We start from the raw sequence: 9,532 nt of genomic DNA, 5'->3' as shown, positions 1-9,532 counted from the left end.
AATTAAAAATATATTGTTAAAAATAGGTTAGAATTATATGTCGAGAATTCTTTTATTATTAAAAGTGAAAAGTGTGTTTGGAAAAACATGTATAGCCACGTGAATTGGTCACGTTTGAGAAACACACTTCTGACGTCATAGTCGAAGGGGGGTTCTCGGTATAGGAGCTAGAGTTAGTCAGATCAGACCGGTCAGTCAGAGAGAAAGTTGAGAGTCAGTCAGTTGGCAGTCAGAGGTCAGCTGACCCTTTGGAAGCGAAGGGTAGAAGATTAACCATGTAGATACAAGTGAATTCATGACGTCATCATCATTCGACCGGTCCAATGAATAAAGAATCATCATTGTGCTTTTGTAACTGTTGTCATGCGTCATCTTTCAACACCCAAAAGGTAATGTGTTCACCATTTGTGATGAACATTGTGTAAGCCTTCGAGGATTATGCATCTCCCCTTCCTCTTGTGTACAGCTCCATTCAGTATCTAGATGAAATCCCAAGAATCCCCAGAACTGTATATGTATAAATGTAATCTCTCCCTCTCATCATCAACGTCATTCGTGTATCATATGGCCCCAGTATGAACCCCCGCGTCATCTCTTTAATATGAAACCACACTATGCAACACTAGTAGTTAAATAATTAACCTAGATAAAGTAAACATTATTAAGAACTAAATGATATCATTAATTAATAGCAAAATACGATGGAAGTTCTACAAGTAATGCCTCCTATATTTTATTTTGTTCGTATTGATCAAATTACATTGTTATGCTGACTGAACTTATGCATTTATGACTTAAAACTTTCAACTCTCTGTTGCAGATATTGACCGTGTAAAACTCTAAGAAAACAGACCCTGCAATTAACGCGCGTCGGAAGCAGAGATCTGTCATTGAATTCTTCCATGCAGAAAACATAGAACCGATCAACACTCACCGGCGCCTGTTGACCTTTACGATGCCGATGCAGTTGATGTCAGCACAGTTAGGAAATGAATTTTTCGATTTCAGAGTTGCGGCAGAGATGTGAATGAAAAACCGCGTTGTGCACGTAAGAGTAACCACCCTAACGCTAGCAAAGGTACATTGAGAATGGTGGTAACTATGTAGTAAATAAAACTCAGGAACACAAAAGGTTACGCGCTTTAATGACAGCATCCCCGTCTCCAAATAGGAGGCCCTACTTTTGAAACGATGCTCGTATTATAATTGTCGATGGCAAAATGTGATCGTTATAATTAGTTAATGTTATTAATTATTCAAATTATTAACAACGGAATATTACAGTTTTTAATAGACAAATATAAACATTATTAATTGTTTATTAACCGAGACGTATTACAATATTTTATAGCTAAATATAAACATTATTTATAGTTTAATGTTAACATTATTACCAGCGACATATTAACATATTAATAGTTAAATATAAACACTATTAATAGTTTCATGTTAAAATTATTATAAGTGAAACATTGTAATATTAAATTACTAAATGCAAACATGATAAAATTATTAGCAGTGAAATATTACAATTGTTAATATATACATATATATATATATATATATAGTCTTTGAAGTTTTTAACATTTGAAACCACACAAAAAATTATTTTTTATCATTCATTAAAAAAACATCTAGTCAGTAAGTCATTTAATCACCTGCAATCACTGCATCAACTCTCAAATTTACTATAATACCAATTTTTATATTTTTTAAGGGATCATCAGTTGTTTACCATGAAACACTGTTTCGGGGATTTAAAAACAAAACAGTGTATTACATCATGGCTCCCCAGCAGTGTTGATCAAACACCACCACCCTTAATCTTAGGAAGAAGACAAGTTACAAAAATTTTTTTTTTTTTTTTTTCCCCAATTTCCTATTCTTAATTGTAATTACTAACCTTTTCATAGTATAAAAATGAATTTCTTACCTGTGCGATTCATCAATTTCCACATTTAAAATGGATACATTTTTTAATTTTTTAATTTATCATTCTTGTATTTATAAGATTTGGATTAATCCATTTAACTACTTATCACCCCCACTATAGTTAGTAGTTTGTATATTTACATTCTTATTTATTTAAAATTAGATATATAAAGGTTAAAAATATTTTATTTTTACATATATACATTTTTTTTTTTTTTTTATACTATATAAATTTATTATATGTAATTATAAATACATTTATACATTGCTAATATAGTTTTGGATTTCCTTTATCAATATAATCTGGTTTATCTTAAACGATTCAAAAGCATCAGGATAACCCTGCTAAATAAAAACACTGCTAATATTATATATATATTGAGTAAAATGATTCATAATTTATAATTAAAATCGGTTTCAAAAGGAAGAACAAACAAAACCAATAAATTGTACGATCGTTTCGGAAACGATGTTTTTATTGAAATAGACAATACGTCTTGGACAATAATTTTATCATTTTATTTTATAAAACAAAGTCTCTTCATAAGCAAAAAGAGTGTGTGGTGGTTTAAAGACATCAAAAATAAAACTAGCATTTTTTAAGTAAGGCAGATATATCTTTTGTTCGCCCGCCTTTAAAGTCCGTAAGTATCTTAGTCAAACCATTCATTGGTATGTAGTTAAATGCACTTTATGAATAGTTGAAATGGTGGTATACATTCTAACTATTAATAACTAAATATAAACACTGTTAATATTTAAATGTTAAAATTATTAACAGCGAAATATTTTAATTATTAATGACTAAATATTAACTGCTAATATTTTAACGTTAAAAATATTAAGAACGAAATATTTTAATTATTAATGACTAAATATTAACTGCTAATATTTTAACGTTAAAATTATTAAGAACGAAATATTTTAATTATTAATGACTAAATATTAACTGCTAATATTTTAACGTTAAAATTATTAAGAACGAAATATTTTAATTATTAATGACTAAATATTAACTGCTAATATTTTAACGTTAAAATTATTAAGAACGAAATATTTTAATTATTAATAAATAAATATGAACCCTGCTAAATAAAAAACACTGCTAATATTTAATGTTAAAATTATTAACAACGACACATTACACTTTTAATAAATATGAACAGTTGTAATAGTTTCATGTTAAAATTATTACGAGCGAAATCTTTCAATTTTACTAGCTATATATATATATATATATATATATATATATATATATATATATATATATATATAGTAATTTATAAAATATATATGGCGATTAAGATTAAGTTAAATGCACTTTATGAATAGTTGAAATGGTGGTATACATTCTAACTATTAATAACTAAATATAAACACTGTTAATATTTAAATGTTAAAATTATTAACAGCGAAATATTTTAATTATTAGTGACTAAATATTAACTGCTAATATTTTAACGTTAAAATTATTAAGAACGAAATATTTTAATTATTAATGACTAAATATTAACTGCTAATATTTTAACGTTAAAATTATTAAGAACGAAATATTTTAATTATTAATAAATAAATATGAACCCTGCTCAATAAAAACACTGCTAATATTTAATGTTAAAATTATTAACAACGACACATTACACTTTTAATAAATATGAACAGTTGTAATAGTTTCATGTTAAAATTATTACGAGCGAAATCTTTCAATTTTACTAGCTATATATATATATATATATATATATATATATATATATATATATAGTAATTTATAAAATATATATGGCGATTAAGCTACACTTAATATTCTGCGTTTCATCCAACTATAGGATTCGTCAGGCTTATGCGCATAAGCCTGACGAATCCTATAGTTGGATGAAACGCAGAATATTCAGTGTAGCTTAATCACCATATATATTTTATAAATTACTAACTAGCTCTACCTATGTATTGAGCACTTTTGAAGTAAATACTTAAAGTTTACGCATAAATCTATACTTTCGTATAGTAAATTTATGTGAATAAATGAAATAGTTATATATATATATATGAACGATAATTATAGTTTAATAGTAAAATTATTAACGCTTCATGTGAAAATTTATATAGTTTAGGCATATAATTAACATATAAATATCACTACCTTGTATATAATAAAGTAGACGCATTTTTTTCTCTCTGTGCGAAACTGACAACAGCTGGCACACAGATTAGTCATTACGTTATCCACCACAATGACATACACATTACTTCGTAATATTAAAACATTACTTTTATTCCAAGGAGCACCATAACCTTCATCGTCCTAACATACAAAGGAAGTAGCTAAAATTTCACCCTCTCAATACTGAGTCCTCTTACGACACCATTATACACCGAGTGCATTTACACTTTTTCTTACTTTTCTGCGTATTAACCGCTATTAAATGACTAATGATCCCCTACACAAAAGCATATTCTTACCCCTTCCATCCGACACAAATAATTTTTCCCTTGTAAATATCCGGTGCCATTGATTGGAGGAGATATACTCATTCTACAATTCCAACATTCTGTTATTCAGCCATTAAGCGAACAGTCTGAAACTAAATCAAGGCGCCATTTGCTGTATGTACACAATATTCTTACGTTTTATTTCAGTATATTGCAGGACATTTTCCCGCTGATATACTCTTACATTTTATTGTTTATTTGTGAAAATATTACAATCCACACACAAAAAATAATCCTTCTTCCAAGCACGTAATTCGCCTTGATTGTTGACTTTAACAACATTAACGCGTTTTGGAACACGGTAGCGACAGAGAGAGAGAGAGAGAGAGAGAGAGAGAGAGAGAGAGAGAGAGAGAGAGAGAGAGTAATGGAGGGGAGAAAGAGACGCTTCATTCGAACACACCTCTCATTACTTGAGACACACCTAACAATTTATTAAAAAACAAAACAAATATATTGTAAAACTTAAATCTACCTTGAACATGCATAAATAGCGCGGTACGCACCAATTTATTTTACATATTTAATTTCCTAAGGACAGTTTTAATAAATTCACGTACTTGTGCATAATTTAATGAAGACGTAACTTAACGTCCGATTGGCGTTGCTCGGAACACGACGTTGACCGCCGAACTCCGCCGAACTCCGCCGAGCTCCGCCGAGCGCCGCCGATAATGAAAACGTAACAAATTCTGCTAAAAACAAGAAAAAAAAATTGAAAGAAACATGTAAACAGAATAAATGAAACAAAACAAAAAACAACGACCTACAGTAACAGTCTTTTGTTTTATTTTATTTGTAATATAATACTTTTTTCTTTACTGCAAATTGTTTTTTTTTGTAACAATTAACGAAACTTATTTTTAAAATAAAAAAGATTAATAAATTGTTTTTTTTTCTAACAATCAACGAAACTTATTTTTAAAATAAAAAGATTTTTTTTTGTAACAATTAACGAAACTATTTTTTAAAATAAAAAAGATTAATAAATTGTTTTTTTTTTCTAACAATCAACGAAACTTATTTTTAAAATAAAAAGATTTTTTTTTGTAACAATTAACGAAACTATTTTTAAAATAAAAAAGATTAATAAATTGTTTTTTTTTTCTAACAATCAACGAAACTTATTTTTAAAATAAAAAGATTTTTTTTTGTAACAATTAACGAAACTTATTTTTAAAATAAAAAAGATTAATAAATTGTTTTTTTTTTCTAACAATCAAGGAAACTTATTTTTAAAATAAAAAGATTTTTTTTGTAACAATTAACGAAACTTATTTTTAAAATAAAAAAGATTAATAAATTGTTTTTTTTTCTAACAATCAATGAAACTTATTTTTAAAATAAAAAGATTTTTTTTTTGTAACAATTAACGAAACTATTTTTTAAAATAAAAAGATTAAATTATGTTTTTTTAAAGGGTGGTTCTTAACATGGGTAGCTTGGGGGAGGGTTATCTATTCCGAAAGACGTCCTTAACTTTGGGAGGTTGGGGAGTGTTTTTTGTTTTCCAGAAAGCAGTTTTTAAAATGAGTGGGTTGGAGAGTGTGAATCTCGATAACCGTTCTTAACATGGGAGGCTTTTCTTTTTGTCGATGATGCACTTCTCGCCACAGAAAACGCAGTCGCTTTTTTTATATACAGCAATTAATTATTTGTGTTCTTGACAATATGAGAACGATTGTTTCGCCGTCAGCGATTAGTTTTCCAAACTTGATATATTCACTTTAAAAAGAAATTTTTTTTTTTACAATTTTCACAAAAAAGGTCTGTTACAGGCGTGTGCTGCTTAATAAATTTACTGATTTTTATTTCCGTCCAGTTTTTATTTCGAAAAGTTCGTCCGCTACTTTGCAGTGCATTGATTGGCTGATCGACATCTTACGTCACATTACAATCTAACCCCAGAAACAGATCGGACGCTGAGTTACGCCTGGTTCAAAATATGCACAAGTACCAAATTCACAATGATTGAAATTTACAGTGTTGTATAATTATTTCTAAAAATATAAAAAAAATACAACACTCCAATATATATATATATATATATATATATATATATATATATATATATATATATATATATATATGTGTGTGTATATATATATATATGGTGTTCCAAAAGAAGCTAACGGATTTTAAATTTGATTAACTTCCTCAATATTTAAGTTATGCTTACCAGTTTTCATATGTAGGTAAATGAGCCTCTCCGTGATTGTTTGAGATATAGTATGATATAATAGTCTACTTATTCTAATTTTATTTAAACAACTTAATTTAGGGTATGTTTTTTCACAAGGTCTAATTTTAGTTATGAAAAATGATGTTACTCAAATGTCCACCATTTTCATTTTCACACTCTTGTGCTCTCTGCAGGGCATTGTCCAGCACATCACTTAATGTTTCAGGGCTTATAGCCCTAATTTCCTCCTGTATATTGTTTTAAGGGCATTTATTGTGGCTGGTTTATTTGCGTATACCTGCTCTTTGAGGTAAACCCAAAGGAAGAAATCTACACATGTGAGATCTGGCGAGTGGGGTGGCCAATTTATCTAACAGCCACGAGAAATTATTCGGTTTCATGTTTCTCGTGCCGTATGCACCGTTGCACCATCCTGCTGGAACCACATTGACCGAGAGACCCCAATTTGACTTGATCTCCTTCTTACTGGATGTGGATGGATCCTCGGCCACACTCTCTGCTAATCTCTGACGATTATTATAACTTCTTGCCGTACGGGGTCTACCAGATTTAGGGAGATCACATACAGACCCTTTCTCATGAAATCGAGCCACCATAGCTTTTATTGCATTGGGAGTAGGGGAATTTCTTGTGTTGAAGTTTCGTCGAAATTCTCTTTGAGTTTCTGATATTGACTCATTCAACTGAGAATACGACTCTACGATAAATATCCGCTCCTCGATAGTGTAACGAATCATGATGACCTTGGAATATATATATATATATATATATATATATATATATATATATATATATATATATATATATACATACATATATACATATACATATATATACATATATATATACATATACATATATATATATATATATATATATATATATATATATATATATATGGGAGTAGGAGAACCAATACTGCATTTACATTGTCCACAAATAAGTAGTTTTTCGATTAAAAAAGCAATCATTATCGATTACCTACGTTATTTGCGAATATTTGCACTTACATAAAAAAGAAACGCATTATCATTGTATGCGAATAGGTACTTTTTAAAATATTAATCAATATAACTTTATTTTTTACTATTAGAATAAAAAACCTCGTGGGGTTAAATCGAGAAGTGATTAAAGCAAAAAGTTATTTTATAGAAAATACAGTTACGAAATTAATAAACTAAAACAAATTTTGGTTTGCATACGTATTTGTTAACTATTTGCGTTATAAAAAACTAATATTTAATAGAAGTTTCTCAGCAATGTAGTCACCGACGTTCGCTTTTCTTTTTATTTTACAGTTTTTTTCCCTGATCGACGCACACCCTATGACTAAAAGGGGACCTTAAAGATCAACACGGATATCTTACAAACACGGATTGCTTACAAAACACTCTCCGCTAACATGTTCAGAATGGTTTCAAAATAATAACATTATTTTAGCATGGTAACAAAAATTACGTAAGTACCAAAACATTTACATTTTTTTCCGACAGATACTGCACACCCAAAATCACAAAGTCGGTTCATAGTATTTACCCGTGGGGATCATGACATCGATTATCAAGAATAAATTTGGGGCAGATACTTTGACAACCCTTCCCTCACAAAATGGAGTGTCTATTGCGACATCCGTCCTTAATAGCTGTAGGTTAGGGGTGTACATTCCAAAAACCATTCTTAGCATGAGAATGTTGGGAGTGTCACTTCCAAAAGCTGCTCTTAATACGAAGAGATTGGGGTTTAGGGGTTGAGTGTTGGGCATTACCTACAACAGCTGCACTTAAACTTTTTACGAGAGTGGGGCATGCTTCCATCGGTCAACGCCGGTCAACAGGTCCTGCTACTTATTTATATATATATATGTGAACATTTTTAATAATATTATAATACTATTTTTAGCTATATATAAACTTATTATTACTATTAATAATATTTTAGGTATATATAAACAGTGTTAATAGTTGAACGTTACAATTAGAAAGAGCATAATATTACAATTTTAATAGCTAAATATGAAAATGCTTGCGTTTAGTGTTTAAATCATTAACAATGAAATATTAGAAATATTGATAACTAAATCTGAACATTGTTAATAATTGTATGCCAAAATAATTGACAGCGTAATATTACAACTTTAAATAGTAAAATATCTTGTATAATTTTATATATAGACTAGCAGGACTTGTGTAAATTCCACAGGGCAACTCATTCACATGTAATGTATTGATGTTGGCATTCTGTAGATGTTCTTTGTAAATGGAGACGCTCTGTTATTATTGTAGCTCTTTTGTTAAAACTGCAAAAGTATTTATCTAAGCTAGCAGGGACGGCCGGCGTAGTCAGGCTGTAAAGTACGCTTAAATATGATATTTTAATTCTTGCAGATTTTGGATATATTATTATGTTGTTTTATCGATTTTTTTATATTATAAAGTTGCGATTTAAAAAAAAAATCATATCCATATGACTCGGGCGCATCAGCATAAATCGAAACCGAAACTAAAAAGTGTAACACACAAAATAAATAACACACGCGTTATCGTAATAATAATAATAATAATAATAATAATAATAATAATAATAATAATAATAATAATAATAATAATAATAATAATAATAATAAATATATATATATGTATTACATGTTTTAATAACAGTATATACATATTATTTTAATTTAGTTTATTAACAGGGAAACATTACAATTTTTAATAACTAAATATAAACATTATTATTAGCTTTATTGTTAAAATATTAACATAGTGATATTACAATTCTTAATAACCAACAATGAATATTGTATTAGTTAAATGTTAAAATTATTAAGTATGAAATATTATAATTTTTAGTAACTAAATATGACATATTAAATAGTTTAATGTTGAAATTATCAAATGAAAAAGATTA

General features: G+C 28.4%; 1 protein-coding gene across 5 annotated transcripts in view; it reads left to right on the top strand.

Moving 5' to 3' along the window:
- LOC145261075 (uncharacterized) overlaps positions 1-9,532 on the top strand; it is a 203,103-nt gene that overhangs the window by 142,374 nt on the left and 51,197 nt on the right. Inside the window, exon 2 of one of the 5 annotated variants that reach the window (XM_080119250.1) lies at positions 7,924-8,083. The exons of the other annotated variants lie outside the window; for them this stretch is intronic. The gene's annotated coding sequence lies outside the window, so the exon portion shown is untranslated. The remainder of the gene's footprint in view (positions 1-7,923; positions 8,084-9,532) is intronic. 5 annotated transcript variants of the gene reach the window in all.

The sequence above is a fragment of the Euprymna scolopes genome, chromosome 37 (assembly GCF_053919585.1).
Source record: "Euprymna scolopes isolate OS-2025 chromosome 37, ASM5391958v1, whole genome shotgun sequence".
Lineage (NCBI taxonomy): Eukaryota > Metazoa > Mollusca > Cephalopoda > Sepiida > Sepiolidae > Euprymna > Euprymna scolopes.
Note: the sequence above shows the minus strand (reverse complement) of the source record. Positions and strands in the feature narration are given on the sequence as shown.